The 27,127-nt window shown below is 38.0% G+C and overlaps 1 protein-coding gene across 1 annotated transcript in view; it reads left to right on the top strand.

The window, feature by feature from the left end:
* The first annotated feature begins 286 nt into the window (after positions 1-286).
* The window catches only part of LOC134614125 (cytochrome P450 26B1), a 58,936-nt gene continuing 32,095 nt past the window's right edge, over positions 287-27,127 (top strand). The window contains exon 1 of the mRNA XM_063457578.1: positions 287-340. The gene's annotated coding sequence lies outside the window, so the exon portion shown is untranslated. The remainder of the gene's footprint in view (positions 341-27,127) is intronic.

Genomic DNA, 27,127 nt, shown 5'->3' with positions numbered 1-27,127 from the left:
AAGGAGACATTTGAGATCCCAAATTGGAGACTTCTTTTAACATCTCTCTGTATACAACACAGACAATGTCAAAGTGATAACAGTAGAGTCCCGCAGATTCTGTAAAAATGTGCACACTCACTGGAACTTAGAGGGGGAGGGTATTGGTTATTCAAGTGATCCCCTAAGTGATCACATCTTTTAAATACTTCTGAATATTCATTAGATACAGCTCACTGTGGGTGTTTACCAAGCCAAATTTATTCTATAAAATGCAGAGGGATGGTATATGCATTGAGAAGGTATCCATTGCTAAATGACAGATTGCCCTCTGGAAGACAATTGTGCCATCCTAATATTGGTGAGTAATACTAATCTATTAAGACACACTCAGCAGGTACAATTTAATCAGAACTGTGTTTTATTTTCTATTTAACTGGGTGAACATCATCCATTTCTTCAAATTCATGCCATCTGCACAGCTGTTAAATCTAAATAATATTTTATAATCAATATGTTATGTGTATATAATTCTGTCACAGGATAAAGGTATCATGGCTGCTTAGAAATTGGTTTACAATGTTTTTTGTTTAACTTTTTAAATCAACAACAATGGCTTTGATTATTTACTGTTTATTACGCTGGATAAATATGTTGTGCTTTTCATAAAATGTATAGGAAGTAAGATGGCTTATTTTTTTTTTAATTGCTGCATCTACGATACTTCAGTTTTTATTTGTTTATAATTATTATTAAAGACAAACAAACACACAAAACACATGCAGATACACTGCACACAACACCAATGTCACAAAGTAACTAGCGAATTAAAACAAATACAAACATTTTACATTTTTAAATATTTTTTAAACTTTTAAGAAAGTTTTACAGTTGTTAACAGTTGCATACATAAAGTAGAAATTGGGTAATTCATTCTAGGTGAACCACGTTTTATAGAAATATAATTAATTAATCAAAGAAAAAATATTGGCCATACATTTGCAGAACAGTTTATAATTTATAAAATAAATACATTTCGATGAATATGTTTTTTTTTTTTTTTTTATTAATTGTTTTATATTGTAGTCGTGGCCGTGTGAGCAATGTGTTTTGGAATACATTGTAATTACATCAAGGCATGGGGACACAGAGGCAGACGTAGAGAAAGCCAATGAAACATGAGTCAGCTCCTTCATAATAATTAGTTGTATTATATACCCAATTCACATTCCTACTAACGTAAGTCCCTGTGATGGGTATGTGGGTAGCTTTTAACCCTTGATGGTGAGATCCTTGCGTTTCTGTGTTAGAATTATTTATCCATGCCATACCGCCATCCCCTGGGGTGTGTATTGCCATTTCGAATCTTGGGCATAACGTTTGATACCAGGTCAAAACTCCAAAATATGAAGCATCCCCAATAACAAACCATTGGTTGCCATGGCAACTGTGCACTGTGCAGCAATTTCCCCCTAGAACAAGCCCACTGTATTTGTTAATATATATGTTCCCATAATTTTAATCTTATCCCTTTTTTATTAACCTCAACCTGTTATACCCAATCGAGTGCAAACAAAATATACAATGCATTAGGTTTAAACACTTAATTAGGAATTGTGGACATTGGAATTGTTGGCCCCTAAAAAGCTATAGCTATTTTTTTAAAATGCTCATGTTAATTTCCTATAGAATGTAAACTCGATTGAGCAGGGTCCTCTTCAACCTATTGTTCCCATAAGTTTTTTGTAATTGTCCTATTTATAGTCAAATCCCCCCCTCTCATAATATTGTAAAGCGCTACGGAATCTGTTGGCGCTATATAAATGGCAATAATTATAATAATAATAATAATTCCCCACTTGTCCCAATTTAGTAAATACACCCCTGGGTATTGTATGGACTGAGCCCATCTCTGAAACTCTCAATGTGACATTCTTTCTTGTCATTACCGAAAAACTAAAATGTGGAAAATCCTACAAAACGCAATTATAAAATTCAGAATTTTAGCAGGCTTGTGTTTTATAAAATAAAAAAATAAAACAACACAAAAAATGTGTTGTCATGTTTATATTAAAATATAAGCAGCATGTCAGGGTAAAGAACGGGAGACATTCGCTATTAATGTTTTCATACCAATCATAACAACCTGTCAATCTGGTCCTAAATACTCTATACAGTATACAATGACCTGCTTATTAAGCATTGCATCTCTGTATAGTGCTGACTCTGTAGAATCTGCAAAGGCTGGCTTGTTAAGACTCCATTATTCTGTCATTAAAGGGATGAATACAGTTTTATGGTATGTGGTTTATCTAAAAAGTCCTTCCTTACTTCCCGTTACCATTCTGTTTTTTGTACGATAATCGCCCATCGTGTTTAAGGTCCAGGGATTACTGGGCACATTGCTCAAATACTCATAGTTGTCAGAATGTCTAACTGCTTCCAGACACTCTTTGCTACTGACTACTGCAATCCCATCATATCAGGAGGTGTGATGGTATTGTACAGAGGGAAGCCACACAAAGCTTGCAGGACAGATATAGTGCTAGACTTGTGTAGAAACCTCTTCTCAACAAAGTGTAAAGGAATGCCTTAACCCCTTAAGGACCAAACTTCTGGAATAAAAGGGAATCATGACATGTCACACATGTCATGTGTCCTTAAGGGGTTAAACTCCTATTAGACAATTTAATAGAAACAGAATATCTCAACATTGAGAAATGTGGAAAATTGAAAAAGGAAAGACACATTTTAGGCCAATATATTAAAACAGAAAAAAAAATATTATCCAATCCGGCTATTAATGTCTTAGGATTGTCCGCAATAAGCCCCATGGATTTCAGTAGCGTAGTTAGCCAAGGCCAGGCTTTATCCCTGTAGATCGGTGATGTTGGCAGTGTTTGGAGATAGTCCCAGAACAAGGTAATCCCTTAAATTCGATACAATCGGTTGTTCTTGTGTTATTCTTTAGAGCTCATTCATCAGAGCATTTAAATAGTTCATTGATTGAATAGTCAGCCCATGAAATGTAATGACAGGAAATAATGATACTCCAAAGATAATATAACCTATTTAACCCATTCCCCCGGTATTAATGTCTGCCTAGTAATCACATAGAATCTTAATATCCATATGTCATCTCCTTTGTCCTGGTATCCCATTGTATTGCTTTAAAGAATACATTAAAAACCCATTCCTACATACCAAGAGGTTGAATAAAGTCTATTACAGCATTTTCTGTAAAAATTGCCATTTTGGAACTTAATGGCATTCATTATCGTGGACGTCTGGAAGGTACCGCTTTTAGGGGTACAGCGTGATAATATTACCAAAAGAGTAGTACATACTTTGAATAGCTACCCAGTTGGAGAAGCAAAGGCCAACACACTTACATAGGAAGGGCAGCTGATTCAATAAATCACCCTCCAGTAGCACAGTAAAGGCTAAAAGTGACACATAAGGGGTAGTGGATACATAGAATAGGTTTCCAGTAGAGGACGTCAATCGGAATTTGTTGTCGCTTTATAAATACTAATACTAAACATGTAATAGATATCTGAAAATTTTATTCACTAAGCAACAAGTTACATTGAAGCAGGAATTTGCTAAATTTTGGATATAAATGCCAAATTGTAAACATTTTCCAGCCTTGCTAGGTTTGAATCTTTCTATCTCAACTATTTTGGATTCGGTTTTAAAGTCAGTCATCACCTCAATATAAGTCTCTGTCTGTCATACAGATCCCTACAGTCAGTCAGCTCCAAATCTGATCCCATTAGTCTATGATAAATGTATGCAATCATTATTATTATTATTATTATATTATTTATATAGCGCCATCACATTCCGTAGCACTGTACATTGGCATTCAGTGGATTCATCTAAATTCAGCATTTTGTACCAACATTCAATTTATTTATATAAAAAGTCTATTTACAAAAAGAAAAAAAAACACACAAAAAACCCAACTGCAAATAGAACAATGGGCACACACCAGTCAATTTTGATTCAGTCCAAACAGATTGACTTTGTCCTGTTTACTAGAGAGAGATTATTTATAGCAATTGCTAAAGTTCTAAGTTGATAAATAAGCCCCGTAGCATAAAAAAAAATAAACAACTATATTTAAATAGCTCCATTGTAGAAATTAATGCACAGCATCAGGAAATTCTTGGCTCGAAAACAGAGAATTGGTGATGAAAACAGATGTTTGTTTTAGAATGTTTGATGCAATTTGTCAGGTTTAACCCTACTTTGTCACAAGGTGCTGTCTGGGGACGTCTTAGGAAAACTTTGGCTGTGCAGAATTAGAGTTGTAAGAATATATTTTTAAAATTTGAATGAAATCCTGCGATAATCTGGGTGCATTTTCCCATTAACAGTTCAAGTTAATTTTTAAATTTAAGTTCAAAGTAGCCAAACTGTAAAAATGATCTAAGTAAACTGTGCTCTCAGTGTGACTACTTTGGTCTTAAATCTGAAATTCACTTTGAATTCTGTCTTCAGTAAATAATCATGTCTGTGTTTACAGAAGAGTCAAGTGACATGTTATTGTGAACAAATGGGTAATGGGTTAAATGTTTGTGAACGAATGGACTTTAATCAGCAAATTGAGAATTTAATTGACAACCAAATTATGGAATTTAGGCAAAAATATCAAACTGTGATTTTACAAGAGTTTACTTTTTTTCCATTATACCATGAATCATAGAAAATGGACAATCACCCAAAACTGGAGGCATTACCTTCTCAATGTAGTCTTAAAATGTATAATTCCTTTGTCTGTCCCCCATAATCCAGTTTTATTGACTATAAATAACCCTCTGATTTTAATGAACGGTATAGAATTGAATTTCAGGCATTGATGAAAGTATTACAGAAACGTGCTGTTTTTGTTTCACACTGGCACACAAAGGGTTAATTGTCCTGTAAGAAGCAGAGATCGGATATTTACCCAGTCATTTCAAACACACAATCAATCCATAAACTGTTATAGAGCAGGTAGTCATGCAGGGCACAGCACTGAACATATTGGAGCATAATTAAATCCAAATAGAAAAATGTAGGTAAAAAAGGTGATTCTCCGAAATTCTGCAACTATAGTCACAGCTTGGATATCTTAGCCTGAATTTATCATTTTAATTCGTAGCAATTCGTAGTTTAGCAACCTTCGCTGTAATGCCAGGTTATGATATAATCACACAGAGACACAAAGATTCACACGGAAACCATTCAAATGTATGGGATCAATACACTGTTAAATAAAACAGTTAAATAAAACAAAACAAAGTTAAATAAAAAGCAAAATAAAACATTTAGGTAAAAATAGTGGATTTAGAAGAATTCTTCAAATCAACTGTAGTCACAACTCTCTACGCTATTTTATCCTAATTTTTGCTATTAGGTTTTCTATTTACTGTAATTAAATGTGTACGTACCGTTCCCTAGTTACAACATTTGATTTCGATTTATATAATAATACCATATGTCCCCCCACAATTTGGGCGATAGTATCTGAAATGTTACGAATGGTCTGAAGTCGCTGTTTCTTTTGCAGTTTGTGTTTAATTCCACCGCACATTGCACTGTTTAGTAAATAACCCACTACAGATCACTCGCCTCCAGCAAGCTCAATGACTTTGATTTCCAGGTATCAGTTTGATGCTGTGTTGACATCTGTTGTTTTAATTCTGCCTATTTGTATAAAATGTGTTTTGTTCTGAAAACTGGGCAAAAGTAAAACAAAAAATGGGTCAGTCACCATGGAAACCAGTGGAACCAGAAGCCACGTTAGATTGTTAATTGAGTGGGTCACTCATGATGTCGTGGAGTAATATTGTCCCTTACACATACTACACTAACCTTATTAAGTGCTGGTAGTTTCTATTAAAACCCTTCTGGAGCAGGGAAGCCAAAGATGTTTTGAAAAGACAGCTACTATGATGCTTTGTCATTCTAAGACATTGTAAAGGCATGCAAAGCATCATGGGAGTTGTAGTTCTACAACATCTGGGATCTACCTTTTGAGAACCCATGCCCTAGAGCAGGCATAGGCAACCTTCGGCACTCCAGATATTTTGGACTACACCTCCCATGATGCTTTGTCAGCATTATGAGTGTAAGAGCATTATGGGGGATGTAGTCCACAACATCTGGAGTGGCGAAGGTTGCCTATGCCTGCCCTAGAGGATGATACTCACCAGATGTTCTCATAACTCCCATTACCCTTACCCACTTGTGTGTTTGTGGGAGAAGTGGCATTTGTTTCAGTCTTCTTGATTGGCCAGATTGTTGAGTGTGGTTGATGTATTGATTGTGGCTGAACCACTGCCTGTCCGTTACCCTCTGTCATATTTTGCGTGTTTCCCCATCCATTCATGTATTGTGCCTGCTCCCCATTTGGGAGTGCTTCCATGACGGGAATTCATTCAACTCCCGAACGGGGACCCCCCTGATACCTCATTTAGAATGTTAGGTTAGAACGTTCACACCTCGCAACATAGGTTTCAAACCGCAAAGGGAAACAATTAATGAGCAATCCCCTGGGTGGCTGCCATTCGTACAGATGAACACCACCAGGGGGAGCATTCGTGGATTGTTTCTTGACTCATTCGTCTCCCGAACGAGGACCTCCCCGGTGCCCCATTGGAACCCCTTGCACGGGGTTATGCATAAAAGCAATGCCAATAGAGCATTGTTATACCTCCAGGACTGTGTGTCGTCCAGTTACTCAGGGGAATGGGTCTCTTTATATCCTAAATGGTTCCTGACTGGCTGAAGGAAGGGAATTAGCGTAGGTAACCAGTCAGGTTACCCGGGATCCGCTACATTGTATAGCCAATTGAGGACTGTAGACTGCTTTCAGTATAAGCAGACAATGTGCACACCCTAAATTAAGTCATTAATACAAAAAGAACATAAAATATCATAACATATAAATTAAACCTCAGTGACTGTATTAAAGAAAGATAAATAGCCATGTAGAGATATCACAGCATGTAAGCATGCCTAACGATGGATTTCACTATAGATGTACACAGCGATCAATGGCGGGACTACCGCTAGTGCAGGTGGTGCGATAGCACCGGGTCCACAAGCTCAGAGGGCCATTAGGTGGCTAACGCACTTAGAGCCACCCAATGGCCATCTTTTATCAGGGGCCCAGTCATGCCAGCATTGTAATACCATGGTGCTGGGAGGAAGTGAGTACAAGTCCCTTCCTCCCAGCTTACCAGTGAACCGTGAGGGAGACTGATTACAGGGGCATGGACTAGACCCCCCTCAGTCTCAACCAGATGCCACTGGACCCCAGGGAATATCCCCTCCTGAACCAAAAGGTATAGAAGCATGGGGTTGGCTATAAATATGTAAATGATGATTTTTGTTTTATCTCTGTGTGTGCGTGTGTATGTGTTATCTGTGTGTGTATGTGTGTTAACTGTTTGTGGATGTGTTATCTGTATGTGGATGTGTTAACTGTGTGCAAATGTGTGTATGTGTTATCTGTGTGTGTATGTGTGTCAGTGTGTGTACATGTGTGCATCTGTGTCTCAATGTGTATTTGTATCTGTGTGTGATTTAGTGTGTATGTGTGGGGTAGTGTATGTGCGCATGTGCATATGTGCATACATCCCAGCAATAAAATACAAACTCTACATGCAAACATATTCAAACACTAAATACAAGTACACCACTGCTTTCAAATAGCAACAGTACATACAAACATACAACTGCATTCTAGTGTAACTACACACAATTCAAACACACAAAACATGCTTACATTTAAACACAAACACTGCTGACAAATACAGCTCTGCGAAGATGGGCACACGGTAGATCCCCAGCACGAAAAGCATGTGGGATTTGTATGACAGATGGGGAGCTACCTTTTGGCCCAATAACATTCTCTCATTATTTCCAACACTGTACAGCGTAGATATCCCAAAACAGAGATAACATGACAAAAACGTACCCCAACACGTAGATATTACAATAATATTATAATATTGCACGTCCTTGATATCATAACACACGTAACAACACGTAGATAAAACATGTTAAACATGAAGATTTTACTGAACTTAAATATCTCAGCACGTTGATAAGCAAGAAAAATATACAGTATATCATGCAGGTATCAAAGCATTTAAAATAAACATTACAACTCATAGATATCACACAACCAAGATATCCCACTGACATTGCAACTCATGGACTATCACACCTTGTACATGTTACAACACAGAGACTTTACATCACATAACGATTGTAACTCACAGATATCACAACACACAGATATACATCCATGCTTACATTACAACACATAGATATACCAACAGATAGCTCAATATATTTTATTTTTGTAAAAAAGAATGATAAAATGTTATTTTATATATATATATATATATATATATATATATATATCAATCAGTTTCCAGACCAGAACTGGCGCCATGCTGCTGAGATGCATAAGGTCCAAACTGCTGTCCATCCACGGGTGGTTTCTGCTCACTGGTTCTTTTGGATCATAGCCCGTGCTTTAGTAATATCTGTGTTTAAAACAGGGTCCATTGCTAAGGGTGTCTGCAGAAATACAATGTAAAGTCTGAAACACAATGTCTATTTGTGCTCATTTGATGTCAAGTTGGGAACTTGTAATTCTGTGCCCATTGTCCAACTTGAGATAGGCAGGTGATGCATAACAGTAATTAATATATATAATAACAAATAGCACACAGACATTAGAACAGCATCAGCAGATTCAGCTGCACAGTATGGAGGACCCATCAGTCTATGCGTGAATCCACACCACGCTTTGACTGCTTTGTGCATTGCATTGCTCCATTGAGTCCTTGGTTAATAATACCGTTGGCTGAGGTGCTGGTACAAGTTAAGCTCTGCTCTTTGAACAGTTCTTTGCTATATAAAATACACAGCAAAATCATATTAATACATAATTATTTGAATTGCCTATTGCAGAACACTGAAAGTGATTCCAGGTATAACTGTGGGAGTTAAACGTTACTATAGTCATTTTATTTTACCCAATATGAGGACGTGTGGCACCAATAAGAGAAGATCAATGTGGCAACAAACCCTTTATCTGCAGGAGGCTTACAAAAAATAATTACAAAAACAAGTGATTGGAGCCACCTGCAGCAAAGCATTTCTCATAAGCATTCTGCATTAAATAGGTCTTTAAAGTAACTCATTCCAACTGTATGTACCGACGTGTACCAAATTGCAGAGACACAAACACTTAGTGCGTGGCTCTCCATGGAGATATCAAAGCGATTTCTTCTCTTGAAGGTAACATTGTAATCCATTAAAGCACAATGGGAATAATTGGTAAGATGAATCTGAATGTACCTCTGGCCAGGTGCTTCAATGTACTCTTTAATTTCTACAATAAAGCCATTGCTCCCCCACCCAGGGCCGGCCTTAGGCATTTAGACGCATTTAGACGCCCTGTGCGAAAAATCTTCACAGCGCCCCCCCCCGTCATCCATGTATGCTGTAATGTTTGTGTTGTCTGTGTATGTGATAGTAGGTGTGATGACTGTGTGTGATATGTATGCTATGTGTGATATTTGTAATGGGTGTATTAACAGTGAGGTGTCCCTCAGGGGTCTGTTCTGGGACCCCTTCTATTTAACATTTGTATAAATGATCTTGAAGACAGCATTGAAAGTCATGTTTCAGTGTTTGCAGATGACACAAAACTTTGTAAAATAATACAATGTGAGCAAGATATTACTTTGCTGCAGAAGGATTTAGATAGACTGGAGGACTGGGCACTCAAATGGCAGATGAAATTTAATGTTGAAAAATGCAAAGTTATGCACTTCGGCGTAAAGAATACACAAGCAACGTATACCCTTAATGGAAGTGAATTATGGATAACAACACACGAAAAGGACTTGGGAATTGTTATAGACAACAAACTATGCAACAATGTGCAATGTCAATCAGCAGTGGCCAAGGCCAGTAAGGTATTGTCATGCATGAAAAAGGGCATTCATTCTCGGGACGAGAATATCATTTTGCCTCTCTATAAATCACTGGTAAGACCACATATTGAATATGCTGTGCAATTTTGGGCACCTGTTCTAAAGAAGGATATCATGGCACTAGAAAAAGTGCAGAGGCGGGCTACAAAATTAATAAAAGGAATGGAACATATCAGCTATGAAGAAAGGTTAACAAATTTAAACCTATTTAGTTTAGAAAAACGTTGCCTGAGAGGGGATATGATAACATTATACAAATATATTCGGGGCCAATACAAACCATTGTGTGGAAATCTATTCACAAACCGGACTTTACATAGGACACGAGGCCATGCGTTTAGACTGGAAGAAAGAAGATTTCATCTAAGGCAAAGGAAAGTTTTTTTTACTGTAAGAACAATAAGAATATGGAATTCATTGCCGGAAGAGGTGGTTTTGTCAGAGTCTATACAGATGTTTAAATTGCAATTGGATAAATACTTGCAAAAACATAACATACAGGGATACAATTTCTAATTAGTGGGGTAATAGCTGCTTGATCCAAGGAGACATCTGACTGCTATTTTGGGGTCAAGAAGGAATTTTTTCCTAGTTTGTTGCAAAATTGGAAGCGCTTCAGACTGTTTTTTTTGCCTTCTTTTGGATCAACAGCAAAAGCATATGTGAGGAAGGCTGAACTTGATGGACGCAAGTCTCTTTTCAGCTATGTAACTATGTAACTATGTAACTACTATGTAACAGTGTGTGATATGCGTGTATTGGTTGTATGTGACACACACACACACACACACACACAGAGTCAGACGGCCATACACACACACACAGGAAGACATCCACACACACACACAGGCAGACAGTCATACACACACACACAGACACACAAAGGCAGACAGTCTCACACACACAGGCAGACAGTCAGTCATACACACAGACACAGACAGTAATACACACAGACACACACAGAGGCAGACAGTCATACACACACACACACGCAGACAGTCATACACACAGAGGCAGACAGCCATACACACAGAGGCAGACAGCCATACACACAGGCAGTCATACACACAGAAGCAGTCATACACACAATCACACACACAGAGGCAGACAGTAATACACACAGACACACACACAGAGGCAGACAGTAATACACACAGACACACAGTGGCAGACAGTCATACACACACACACAGTGGCAGACAGTCATACACACACACACAGACACACACATGCAGATAGTCATACACACAGACACACAGAGTCAGACAGTCATACACACACACAGAGGCAGACAGTCATACACACAGACACACACACAGAGGCAGACAGTAATACACACAGTGGCAGACAGTCATACACACACACACACACACACACACACACACACAGGCAGACAGTCTCACACACACACAGACACACACACACACACACACACACACACACACAGGCAGACAGTCAGTCATACACACAGACACAGACAGTAATACACACAGACACACACAGAGGCAGACAGTAATACACACAGACACGCACAGTCATACACACAGACACACACAGAGGCAGACAGTCATACACACACACAGAGGCAGTAATACACACACAGAGGCAGACAGTCATACACACAGACACACAGAGGCAGACAGTCATACACACAGACACACAGAGGCAGTAATACACACAGGCAGACAGTCATACACACAGACACACAGAGGCAGACAGTCATACACACACACACAGACAGTAATACACACACAGGCAGACAGTCATACACACACACAGACAGTAATACACACACACAGGCAGACAGTCATACACACAGAGGCAGACAGTCATACACACAGACACACAGAGGCAGACAGTCACACACACACACACACACACACACACACACACACACAGACAGTAATACACACACACAGGCAGACAGTCATACACACAGACAGTAATACACACAGGCAGAGAGTCATACACACACACACACACACAGACAGTAATACACACAGACACACAGAGGCAGACAGTCATACACACACAGACAGTAATACACACAGGCAGAGAGTCATACACACACACACACACACACACACACACAGACAGTAATACACACAGACACACAGAGGCAGACAGTCATACACACACAGACAGTAATACACACAGGCAGAGAGTCACACTCACCTGACAATCACACAGTTACCTGTGGAGTTCATTGTGGAGGCAGTGCAGCTCCTGGTAACTGTTTGGTGGGGAAGCAGGGACTCCTTTTCCGGCGCTTTTAGCTCCGCCCCCGCTGCACGGTAAGCTCCGCCCCCGCTGCAAATGTAAAAAAAAAATATATATTTTTTTTTTTTTTTTTTTTAATCCCGGCCGGCTGTGCGGCCGCACGGCGCCCCACCTATCTACGTTGTTGCTTGTCCTGTGCCACAAGGGTTCCAATCACTTGTTTGCTCCGGGGCAAAGCTGTGTATGTGGAACAGTCAGTTTAAAAATTCAGTTGGTTTCCGAGGAGACTTCTCCACTATTAGAACTGTATCCCAGAAAAGCTGTTTATAAATTGATGTCATAGGTGGCCACTTATATCCGAGTAGAAGAGATGACCATAGGGATGGGATACCACAAACTCACTAGACATGTTAGTGCTCAGTCCCTTGGATACGTAAAATCCGGTGTCTCTTCTGTAGGTAATCAATGATAAACAGCTCAACACCACTGTGCTTCTTTCCATGAAAAAACTGACTGGGTTATTTACTAATGTGAGAATTCTAAGTGAATTTCAATTTTAAGGCCAAAGTAGCCAGACTGGAAGCACAGCTGACTTTGAACCTTAAAATTACCTAAAATTGAAAAATCGCTTTGATTGCTCAATTTAGTGAATTACTGTTAATGTTCCTACAGAGGTTCTTGAGTGCCAGAAATTTAGATCATTACAATGGTTGATAAAATATGATCTCGTGATGAGATATTATAGATGTTTAGTACAAGGAATGTGGTTGATTGTTAATATCTATGTGTCAGTGTTCACACTAGAAGATGGGGGTTATTCACACACAGTGATGGTGGAGAAAAGTTCTAAAAGTAGAGTGGGAACCAATGGAATGTTCCTGCTGATTCCTCCACTTTTAGAACTTTTCTTCTTGTCCATTGAACTTGTAATTTATTCACCTCTATATTGAGCTTCGGAGTTGGGAATTCCAATGACCCACTGATCACCCAAAAGTTGGATGAATTGCAATTTGTTTGAAATCATATGCACAAGTTTTATAGAGGAAGTACGATGACTAGGACAGACTTTCCTTTGTTAGAATTCTTATTATTCTAAGCCTCTAATTTTAATGTCTCACACAGGTTTCATGTATAGCAGTAGACAAGACAGAAATCTTGGTGTCAATTCTCTGTTGGTGTGTTGATCATTGGATCTCTGTACATTCATTGGAATCTAGAACTCAGTATAGTGCCATTGGTAACTGCTGATTATGTGGCTAAGAGTCCACACTCACTTTGTAACAATATAACTTAGATTAACTTGTTACTGACAACTTGCTGCTAAATTTAATGCCGTTGCCTTCTTGCATGGGGCTGGTTTTGATCTGCAGAGAAATTCCATATTCCATTGGGGCTCGTACTTAAAATTCAAAAAGAATATGGTAAAATCGTCAATATCAGCAGTGGTGGTTAAAATTGATGATGATGATTTCTAATGACCCTCAAAAGCTCATCTAATATTTAGAGCTCAACAGGTTTATCTTCGCTGTGATATAAAGTATAATATTATGATTGTGGCTGACACTTAGTGAGTTACCCAGCATCTGAGAGTGTTGATCGTGGTGTACTGGTCCCAATCCACGTCTCCACAAAGCTTTGTTAGATCCTGTAGTCTAGTTAAGAACCAATGGAATTGAAGAAGAAACTTCAAAATGAAGCAAGTCTGGGATGCCAAAACAGGAGGTCCCCCTAAATATAATATACTGAAAGTTAGAATATAGCAAGCAAGGACCCCAAAATATAGCAGGCATGAAACCACAATATATTACCAGCAGGGAAACCCAAAATATAACAAGCAAAATATGATAAAATAATAACCGGAGTGCCCTGAAATATAACATCAGGGAGCTCAAACCACAGCAGATCCTGAAAGATAAAATGTAATGTTGCACATTTCTGATAAAATTGGTAAATGGTCGCAGCATTCAAAAGCAATAGACGGAGGATAGACAACAGTCCGATTCTAAATAGTGTCTGGCTTTTCGGTGGCCAAATGTGGAATTACATGTATGTTACTTGGTCTCATTTCTACAATGAAAAGTCCAGGATACTTCTACAGCACAGACCTAGATGTCCTTTTGATGAATGTTTCATTAATTAATTTTCACAAGGGAACAATTGTTTAGGACAGATGTTTCACCCAAAGTCACCCCAGGCAACATGAGGCTGAGTTGAGCAAATTGAATGCAATATGTAGAGATCTGAAATTTTAGGTTCAAATAAATAAATATGTTGAACCTATAAATAAAAAAAAAATATATATTTTAAGTGACACCCTTCCTTTAGTATCAAAATGTATTAGCAGTATCTAGAGCTGGAGGTAATGGAGAGAATAATTAAAAATAATAAAAATAAAGAGTTTGTAAATTTAACCCAAATCCCAATCCAGCCTGTAGATCAATTATCAATTATAATCTGAGCTTCAATAAGACTGAATAACTGAACCAAGAGTGATGTTCCAAATAAAAAAGATATTTACATAAAAAAGTGTTTTGGAAACTGAATGTTCAAAGCACAATTAGAAATAAATTCAATTTTAGCAATATGACCAACATACTACGTTTGGCCTCAAATGTTTTCATTGTAGTGGATAAGGCTCTTAAGACTAGCTAATAGAGTTTGTGATTAAAAAGCAGATGACTTTTACTAAATAGGAAAATATGGGAATTTGACACATTTTAGGTCACAAAAATTGGATTGGAAAAATTCACAGCTGTTTAGCTAGAATGTTAAAATTCCCTTCTAAATGTAAAATTTTAAGGAAAAATCATATTGGAGATTTATTCAGTCAGCTGCTATAACCTAACAATTTAAATTCAAAATTCCTGGTTTGAAGGCATTCTACCGGCATCTAGACCACTTCATCTCAATGAAGTGGTCTGGGTGCTATGTCCCTATAGTTTTAACCTTGCAACTGAAAATATTGCTGTTCTGCAGGAGTTAACATGCCTCTAATAGCAGTCTCCCCGACAGCCACTAGAGGCATTTCCACCACAGTAACCAATTTATAATTGGCTAGTTAATCAGATGGCCTCGTAAAGACCATTTGATTGGTGCAGAGAAGCCTTTTGCAGCGCAAAATGTTTTATAATAATAGCCTCCCAATGTTTTCCTATGATGAATAATTGGATTGACTGAGATAATTTACACTGATGATCTAAACCAAAGAGTCAGAGTAGCAGGACGGAGACTGGACTGGCAAGGGCTCAAAGTTGAGTAAATTGCACCTCTTAGTCCTTCGCACAGGGGTGGTGGTGGGAGACACTAAAATAGGTAGTTAAAAACTGAATACAAGTTTGTATTCCTAACGCTGTAGTGTTCTTTTAATAAATAGAGCCAAACTCGAAGTACAAACACAATATTTTATTAGAACTCTATAATTTATCGATTAAATAGTGAATGGTGTTGAACTGAGATCCAAATGGTAAAATGCAAGATAAAATAGCATCAGTTACAGTGACAAAATGTTGCGATTTATTTAAAATCCCCCACCATTCACTCAATAAGGGCCAATAGTTTATTGCTAATTTGCTTACTGCCACACTCCTTGCACAGAGCAATTTAAAAGTGATACTTTTTGAGCCAGCAATGTAATCCCATTCCCTTTGATCATATGAAGTTACAGACATACCAATATTGTCATATTGTGAATGGCAACTTGTTAAAACCAGCAGAGCATAATTATAAGTCCGTAATTAGGACTGAGGAATTAATCACAGCCTTTGGGATGAAGAGAACCTGTTTGTAGTTGAAGCTGTGAGTGACAGTATGTAAGGGGAAGGTTTGTAAGACACTCTGACATCATGTCTACAGTGCTCTTAGTAGTTTTGATACATGTCCCGTGTTGTAGGAAGATTTAGCTAAAGCCTGCTAAAGAATGGCTTAAAAAGGAGACAATCTTGTTTTGAAAATGTAATTCTTTTAATCCACCTACTAGAACCTCGGTACCAAAATATAATCACACTCTGGAGGTAATGTCTTGGCTTCAGATGGAATCCAAGCTCTGTACGATGTGAGGTATGTCTTAGTAAATTGTTTAAAAATAAAAGTAAGAAATAAATATATTAGATAATTCTCACCCTTTCTCATTTCACAATAGCAGCAATTTATTAAACAAACAGTGAGTTTGATTAGTGAGTCACGCTTATTTACTAAAGAGTAAATTCACCGTGTAGACTTAAATAACCGAACTGTCAGAATTCTCCAAGTCGGTTGTGTTTTTGTGTTGATCCATTTGGAAATTCACTTTGAATTACAGAGAATGCACAAAGTGAAAATAATCTTAACAATTCACATATTTCATGAATAGCCCTCTTGGAGTATTGCTGTTTAACCATGAAGTCATAACATTGCCGTATCTATTAAACACACCTTAAGTTGCAGTCTTCCTGACAGCCACTAGAGGCACTTCCCTGTGATAACCGAGTCAGACTTGGTTTTTAATCAAATGCTGCCCCTAGAGAACTTTTGGTTGGTGCAGAGCAGTGAATTGCTGTGCATGTGCACAAACCTCCCAATGCTCTCCTATGGGGAAGCATCAGATTGGCTGAGATTATCAAAGTTGATGATCTCAGCCAGAGAGAATGTGCAATTCTACCAGCACCCCATGTTCGACATCAAATGCACTTTATATATAGAAAAACTATAAACAATATTAGTATTTTACCATGGAAAGCCAAAGTATTCATATTTTAACTACACATAAAATAAAAAGAAACTGATGAAGGGTGAGTGAGCACGTATCTTTCTCTCTATCTTACTGACAATCCTTACAAATAATAATTTGGTTAAAACTGCACGTCATTTCTCAAATTCAGTTTTCTACAAATCCTGTTTTTGCAAACGGACAAAATAACTCCAAATTTCATAAAAAGGGGAATAATCTTTCTGTCACTGAGTATTCTCCGTGGATCGGCTATTGAATCCAAATATCTGTTTATATGTATAACTCTGTCAGTTCCGCTTTACTAATAATACATTGAAGGTCCAGACGTTCTCTATTGTTTGCATATAACAGCAAGTATTTTATTTAGAGATATTTCATTGCAGCTTGGGTTACATCATTTCTGTGAAAGTGAAGCTTAGCAATTGCATCAAGATATGCTGAGTACAGGCAAGCCCTGACTTTCTGTTTCCTTTATAATAGATGTTATATAGGCCGAGCCCCACAGGCTTGTCATTGTAATAAGATGTAAGAGAACTCCCTGACTCACAATATCCAGGAATGACACACCAAACACAAGATCAGACGGAGCCCAAGTGAAGGTTCTGATGAATGGGCTGTCAAGCTGCTTTAATAAAGAGAATATCCATCACTCAGTCCATCCAATCAGCCATCAGTCCACCCACCCATGTAGCCATCCACCCACCCACCCACCCAGACATCCACCCATTCATCCATCAATCCTTCCATCTGTCCATCCATCCATCCGTCTATCCACCAATCCATCAACCCACCCACTGTTCCGTTCACCCATCCACTCATTCATTCATCTATCCAACCATTTATCCAACCACACATCCGTCCACTCACCCACCCACTGTTCTGTTCATCCACCCATCCACTCATTCATTCAATCACCCATTCATTTATCCATCCATCCATCCATCCATCCATCTACACACCTACCCATCCAGCCATCCAATCATTCATCCAACCAATCACCCATCCATCCATCCACACACCCACCCATCCAGCCATCCACTCATTCATTCATCCATCCATCCAACCACCCATCCATTCATCCATCCACCTATCCATATTTCCATCCATCCACCTATCCATCCATCCATCCACCTATCCATTCATCCATCCATCCACCTATCCATCCATTCATCCATCCACCTATCCATATTTCCATCCATCCACCTATCCATATTTCCATCCACCTATCCATATTTCCATCCATCCACCTATCCATCCATCCATCCACCTATCCATCCATCCATCCACCTATCCATATTTCCATCCATCCACCTATCCATATGTAAATTATTTCAGGGGTATCCCATCACTGTTCTTAGTGAAATTTATGAGAAGGTTAGAATTTGATGACATTAAGTAAAAAAAAAAAAAAAAAACAATTAAAAGAATTTGATCACATTAAGTAAAAACAAAACCTCAACTAAACAAAGATGTTTAGATCAACTCAAGACCTATAGTAATTTTCACACATACTTAAGCCCTCAGACACACTTTCATGCAAATGAATGTATTTTCCTGTTAATTCTCTGACATAATGGAAACTGGTTCTCTAAAGACAAACATGAAATTTGAACTAAGTAACGACAACCGTCCTGACTGACTGATCAGTCTAATCACTCTTTAAGCAGCATATTATTCTTCCGTTATGAATGTTTCCCCTCATAGTAATTATAGGCATTAACCTATTAAGTAACCGTCAGCACTGCAGATGACTACATTTCCCCCGATGCTTTGCCAGCATTATGACTGTAAGCGCATTATGGGACATGTAGTCCATAACATCTGGAGTATGACAACAAGAGGACGTCATTTTAAATTAGAGGGGCAAAGGTTTCAAAATAATATCAGGAAGTATTACTTTACTGAGAGGGTAGTGGATGCATGGAATAGCCTTCCAGCTGAAGTGGTAGAGGTTAACACAGTAAAGGAGTTTAAGCATGCGTGGGATAGGCAGAAGGCTATCCTAGATATAAGATAAGGCCAGGGACTAATAAATTTTTTTTGAGAATTGGGCAGACTAGATGGGCCGGATGGTTCCTATCTGCCGTCACATTCTATGTTTCTATGTTTCCAAAGTTGCCTACCCCTGCGATAAACCAATAGATATTAGCAAATCGTTTGCTGGTGTAAACAATACGTCCTTACTATAAGGGAATGACTCTGTCTGTTGACATGTGTGTGAAGTGCAAGGTTGAGCTTATACGGCATGTTTAATGCCGTATATAATTATAAATACAGACAGCGGCTCAGAGGCTTTCACAATGGGCAGCACCTGTAACAGTTAGTGGAGTCACAGTACCCCAGCTGTCCACTAGGTGGAGATACAGGGCAGAGAGTGAGGAGAAAGGGGCGCTTCTCCATCACTGCCTATAGGAGCCAAGACCTGCACTTCAACTCTGCAAGTATAGAGGGACGCGGAGAAGGGGGGAAGGAAACACACACAGAGCTCTATTCTCACTCCCTGCTTTTAGATATAAGTGGTTTTAGGCAGGGAAATTAGATCCAGTTCACAAAAACACATACTTCATACACAGGCTGCTCACATATACACTGGAAAAGCCTGGGAACAATGTGACAGGCAGGGGAGATACACATTTCCTAGTTGTGTCCAAAACACTTTGCCCCAAAGACTTAAAACAGCTGGAGAGGTTAATGTCAAATCAATGAACTTTTGTTTTGCTGTAACGTAAAGCGAATGCGCATTCTGAATCGCAGCACTGTAGGGAGAACTTGCTTTCCTCGGAGATGTCACTCCATACGGTCACGCTCTTTATTGAACCTTGGCCTGCCAAAGGAGCCGGCTGTGTGGTACTCAAGGGGTTAAGATTGATGCCAAATGTTATCTAGAGTCTTATTGTCACAAGCCACACAGACAGTCACTGGCAAGCACAGTGTATTGTGTTAGGGAATGCACCAAGAGGAAAATACCATCTAAACGTCCCCGAAAAAAAGAATTCCTTTTAAAAACATGCATTATGCTCTTACCAGGTAAACATAGAGATCGTCATAACAAAGAACCTAAACTCACGCAGAAATGTCCAATGAGATCTAAACAGCTAATGGGCACACCTAGCACACCGCTTGCCCATACCTATGAATAGTGTAGATATGCCATAGGGCAGCACGGGAGATGTATTACATTAAACCTATTTATATCACGACATGCCTAGCATATCACCCTTCATTGATGGGTTAATAGACTTCCTGAGCAAAGTTAATTCACCGAGCATGTATTCCACTGTGAACATGTGATGTTACATACTGAGCACACACATCAAAATACATAAAGTGAACACACAACTAAATAACGACACTGAACACACACACACACACACACACGACTAATTAACTGCACTAAACACACAAAAACACACACAACTAACTACACTGAACACACATATACCTAAATAATTACACTGAAAACACACACACAACTAAATAACGACACTGAACACACACACACACACACACAAGACTAAGTAACTGCACTAATCACACACAAACATACACACAACTAACTACACTGAACACACATATACCTAAATAATTACACTGAACACAGACACACAACTAAATAACTACACTAAACACACACATACCTAAGTAACAGCACTGAACACACACACACACACACAAACAAACACACACAACTAAATAACTGCAGTGAAAACACACACACACACAACTAACTACACTGAACACACATATACCTATAGACCATTAGATATTGTCTCTGAAACTTCAACACAGGTCCTGTGGCTTTAGGATCTGGACACTGCTCAGGTCATTAAATTGGGTTGTCATTCACTTTCCTCCTTCACCAGATATTTTCTGGATATTGTGTGGTTAATTGCTCTGTGTTTGTTTTGTACACTGAGAGACATGTTCTTAATTTTCAATAAGTTCACTTCGTTTTAACAAACTATATACAATCTTATGATAAATCTGAGCAAATAATTACATTGAACTATAGTAAACAAATACACCTACATCTCTACACTAATTAGTTCCATCAAAATTTATAATAAACACACACAAACACACACGCCCCATGACATCAACACCAGATATTCAAAAATCATATTCAAAAGTAAATCATATTAGCTTATCCCAGGGGTTCCCAAACCAGCCCTCAATGTACCCCTACCACTCCAGGATTTAGGAATTACCCAGTTGTGTCAAAGTTTTTTCTTTTCTTCTAAAAACACCTTAGACTCTATTGGGAAATCCCTAAATTCTGGGCTGGTAGGGGTGCCCTGAGGACTGGAACCACTGGTTTAACCTTTTCATTGACAACAGTAATCAAACACATTGTTGGCTTAAATTTTGAAAAACAAATTAGACGGCTGAAGATATGGTCAGTGGCTAACCTGTACATAGTGGGACTGTGAGGGACTTCACTCTCTGCTAGATTGTATAGGAGCCTCCAAAGATCAATGTTTACGGGGCTCCTAAACAGCAAACAGGTGGATGAGTTGGTGAGCACAATTCTGGACAAACATTCAAAGTCATATGTGCTCGGTGCAGTAGCGGGCTGTATTGACCATTGATATACACATGCTCGGTTATATGTCGACAGCTGCAATTAAAGCCCACAGACAGAATATCTGGATTCTGCTCCTGGTAATTGGAGAGTGTGCATCACCACAATGCTAGCGGATTTATCCATATCTGAATATTTTATGGTTTTGCTATATCTATTGTATGACAAATATAATGTTTTTTTGGAACCGCTATGAAATATTCCAACAAAAGGCATGATGTACAACCATTATCTGCAAATCGTAATTTTTTTTTTTGCTTGTACAACAATCTGTGCATGTAAATGAATGATTGTTCCCATTGTGTTTTTCAATTATGATAATTATATAACATAATTAGTGAAGAGGTTAAATGTTAGCACAAAATACTTCTGCACACCTAATCAATTATTATAATAAATCCCCCAAAACAGTAACACTGCATATACCATGAAACACCTACATATACCCCCAGTAATCTCACTTATTATTGTATTATTACTGATATTTATAAAGTGTCAACATATTCTGCGGTGCTGTACAATCAAGGAAAATAGACAGTACAGCATAGGTATCTGCACACGTACATATACCTCTACTAAACTTGCATTGTCATCTATGTCATCCCTGTGTGAGTTCAGCACTACTGAACTCACAAAGGGAGCTAAATACCTACATACATCACAACTAACCCAAACAGTCATCCATACACATACATATATCACCAATAACCCACACAGTCATCTATACACCCACATATATCACCAATAACCCACATAGTCATCCATACACATACATATATCACAACTAAAGCAAACAGTCATCCATACACCTACATATATCACCACTAACCCACACAGTCATCTACACACCTACGTACGTCACCAATAACCCACACAGTCAGCTATACACCCACATACATCACCACTAAACCCACACAGTCATCTTCACACCTACATACGTCACCACTAACCCACACAATCATCTATACATCCACATACATCACTACTAACCCACACGGTCATCCATACACATACATATATCACCACTAACCCACACAGTCATCTACACACCTACATACATCACCAATAACCCACACAGTCATCTATACACCCACATACATCACCACTAAACCCACACAGTCATCTACACACCTACGTACGTCACCACTAACCCACACAGTCATCTATACACCTATGTACATATCCACTAACCCACAGTTTGCTAAACACATACATACATATCACCAATAAACTCAGACAGGGAGCTAACCACATATGTACACCACCATTAAACTCACACAATCATCTATACACCATCACAACCACTAAACTCACATAGGCATCTATACACCATCACAACCACTAAACTCACACAGGTAGATAGTCACCTAATACATTATCAGTAAACCCACACAGACACCTACAACACCTACATGCATTACCTTTAATCTCTCACAGGCACCTAAACACCTACATACATCATGTTAGCATACACAGCACCACTACATTCACACAGGCAACTGAACTCTTATATACACATCGGCTAAGCTAGCGCAGTCTTCTAGGCTATACACATAACTCTCATCGGCAGCTGAACACTTAAGTAGACCGTCACTAAATTCACACGGTCACCTGAACACCAACATACGCTAACACTAAATCCACATATGCACCTGTACACTTAGATAAGTCTCCTCTAAACTGACCTAAATACATAAACAGTCTTGTGCTAAACTCAGACACCTTTAAATGTATATAAACCTCCATTAAATGCCTAGTTACTGACCTACGGAAAATACTCAAACACTCATGTGCAAATTATCCTATATAAAATAACTAAGCAAACCTAAACAGCTGGACTAAACACTCATACATATCTAGCCAGTGCCACCAACATCAAAACACATCACCCCTTACACAAACACAGAGCTACACACACTATAATGATGCATTTTGTCACACATACACTAAACACCATGTCATCAATTACAAACAATAAAAAAAAACACATTACTAACTCATATTATAAATTGATGAAAGTTCTCGCAGTCCTGGACATTTACAAACATCTTAGCAAACTACAGGATACAACACAGGTCTTCACATACCCTTACACATCATCCTGAAGAGTCACAATTTTACACAATTACACATACTCTGCATAATAACAAATACTCGTAAAACACACACTCATACATTGAAAGCATCACTTATGTCAACATCAGCGCTAAATGATTTGTGCTTCCCACTGAAATAGTTTTCTTTAAAATAAAAAAAAAAGACCTTACTGAGACCACCAAACACTCAGACGCACATCTGCTGTTATTATGTTACTCAATAACTATCCTAAAAATGATATATTGACTAAACAGTCACGTATACACCTATACAAAATAATCACGTGTACACCAACATTAAATAATCATGGACATGTCTCTAATAAACATGTACACATGTATACTTACCATAAAACACTTGTATATACGATGAATAAACAAAAAATACCTACAATACAAGAATATACATACATATATACTCTGCACACACCTATACTGAACCAATGCTCCCACAGTAAAGAGCACATGTGGTGTGCAAATTGTATTGGTGGCATGCTCGCCATCAGGTAGGTTTAACTTCAATCTATACATTGTGCTGCTGAGATTAACAGCAAAAGGCGTACTTACCTGCACATCGCTTCCTTCAGGCCGAACATTGCATTATGGTCCCTATGATTTTACAATATTGAACCAAGGTTAGGGACTCCAGGACCTGAAACGTTTTGGATTATTGGGGGTTATTGTCTCACGATATACTCACTGCTACTTGTACACGATTGTGTTGGTTGCTTTTATCTGTGTGCTCCATGTTTGTAGTCTTTACGTGTTTGAAAAGATAAACGCGACTTTTCATATACACACTTGCAAGCAGTTTGGTTAACACAATATATCTATTAAAAGATAAATCATATCACGATAATAGCACTTTAATTACATTAACTCTACAGAATAATCACAAATATATACCGGTAATAAAGAATTACTTACACACCTGTATTATACACTCATTAAACATGCCTACATCCCCCATGCAAACATATACTAAGAAAAGATCTACGATACACATTTACACAAATCCCGAACAAACACAGACACGCACCATCACTACACACACATTACGTCAATCACAATATACCTATGCGCATACACTCATTTTCACTTTACATATACACCTACAGTTAACAATGCCTCACTCATGCTTGCCTTAAATTAATCACACCTGCATTCATTTCTATAAAATACTTAGATGAAGGATAAATGATTGCAAGGCTTGCACGCTCGACTCGTACTCTAAACATTTACACAGACACTCACTTACAGTTAGAAACACATTGAACTGCACTGAACATGTATATATGTATGGACACGGACGCACACACACCTGCACTAAATATCTATATAACTTCAGTAACACACAGTCAGACATAGTTGAAAAAATATACATATGTACACACGCACAGGTATACACTTAAACTTTAATACTTTAATCTGTGTGTCTGTGTTTGTCGATTATTATTATTTTATTATTTATATAGCACCAGCAAATTCCATAGCGCTGTACAATGGGATCATCTATCTATCTATCTATCTAAACATGGAAAACACTTATAAATATTTCCCTAAATTAATATGTCTAGTTATAGATTTCTTCGTTCAGGCTAGCGGCGTCACTAGGGTTGGTGTCACCCAGTGCGGTAACTCATGGTGACTCCCCAAACCCTCAGTAATGTCCTGTTTTTTTATGTGTAATGATGTGCTAAGTACACCTGTGTATCACAGACCTAATCTGTGTTTTCAGTGTGATATTATGACATGTGTGTGTTTGGCTGTAGGGTTAATGAGTGTGATGTGGTTGGGATGTATATGTGGTTGGCTGAGTGTGCTGTGAGTGTTGTTGGCTGAGTGCAACCTGCATCCCCCTAGTGACTCCACTGATTCTGGAACCTAAAATGTCAATGTTTAGTTCACAAATTACTTAAAATATAATCATTTTCCCTTTAATTACTTTTTTTTTTACTAAGGTAGCCTTAAAATATACTAATGTACAACACAAAGACTTATACTGAAAGCAAATACACAAACATAGTAAATATACTACCACACTAAACATACACAGATCACACTATACACACACACAGACCTATATGTAATATAAAATAATCTCTCACTGCATACATATTCACAGCACTGTATCAATGCCCAAAGATAGTGCATCCATACACAATTCACAAATGCAATTTCTTATCACACATATGATTAAGGGTACACTCAGATACTGACTTCTTCCAAACTCACTTCCACTGCCCCCAGTTAATGCAGTTAATAAACACACCAATAACCATTACATTGATCTATTTCACACAGACAGGAGAGTTTACTAAGAGTCAGCATATATAGTACCAATGCAGCTCCCATATAGGGGCTACACACAAACTATATAGGAATCCTGTAACCTCACAGTCTCTGCTATACACAGACATATGGAACAGAGCTACAATGTATAAAGATTTCAACACAGATCCTAAGTGTAACAATCAGTACAATGTGTAATGCAATCGCCTAAATGAGCTGTATGCTTCCAGTAACCAAATGGATTTGATACAAATGTTAGATATATATACAATGCAATTGTGATGTAAATAGTACACAGTCTCTAGAAAATCCCCGAATACATTATATCTGTCTAATTCTAGTTATTCTGAATAATGTGAATATTCTATTAGTGGTACACAGACTGTCAGTGTTCCAATCACAGCCCCCACTGTGTTTAATGCAAACATTGCTATCTGGATTATTTGAGAAATCCCAGGAATATCAGGCACACATCCAGGGATACAATGTACACAGATAATTTATATGCTAACACAGCTCTATATAGCCATCAGGTATTGGAATCATAATAGAAATACACGTATGTGCACATTATACAGTGCATGCGTGTGTACATTTTGCATGGGTGTGTACACTAAATATATATGAGAGTACACTTTACAAAGGATGTGTAAACAGAGTAGGTGTATGTACATTATTACAGGGGTGTGCATTCTACATACGTGTGATATTATAGGAGAAATGTACAATATATCTGTGTGCACATTATTATAAAAATAAATATATATGCACATTTTAATACATGTTTTTATATGTGTATACTTTATTATAAGTGTGCCTTTAATTTTTTGCAAGTTAATAGAGAAGTGCTTATACTAAATATACGGTGTGCACATTAGCACACTTCTAGGAGAACAAGCACAGTGTACATGTGAGTGTACATTATGATAGGCGAGTATATCCATTATAAATACTGATGCACATTTTACACAAGTGTATGTACAGTATGTTTGTGTGTGCACATTATTACAGACCTTAGCATACTGGTTATGTATGAATGCACACATTATTATAGCAGAGTATATGCAACATGTTCTGCTGTAACAATGTGTACTCCCATATATACTGTGCACATGATTACAGGAGCGTATATACAGTGTATATGAGTGAGTCAATTATGACTGATTATATATGTACAATACACGCGTGTGTCAACGATATAAGTGTTCCTTACACACTGACACATTCACTGATACCCTCTCTC

The sequence above is a fragment of the Pelobates fuscus genome, chromosome 6 (genome assembly GCF_036172605.1).
Source record: "Pelobates fuscus isolate aPelFus1 chromosome 6, aPelFus1.pri, whole genome shotgun sequence".
Lineage (NCBI taxonomy): Eukaryota > Metazoa > Chordata > Amphibia > Anura > Pelobatidae > Pelobates > Pelobates fuscus.
This window is presented reverse-complemented; position numbering and strand designations above follow the sequence as displayed.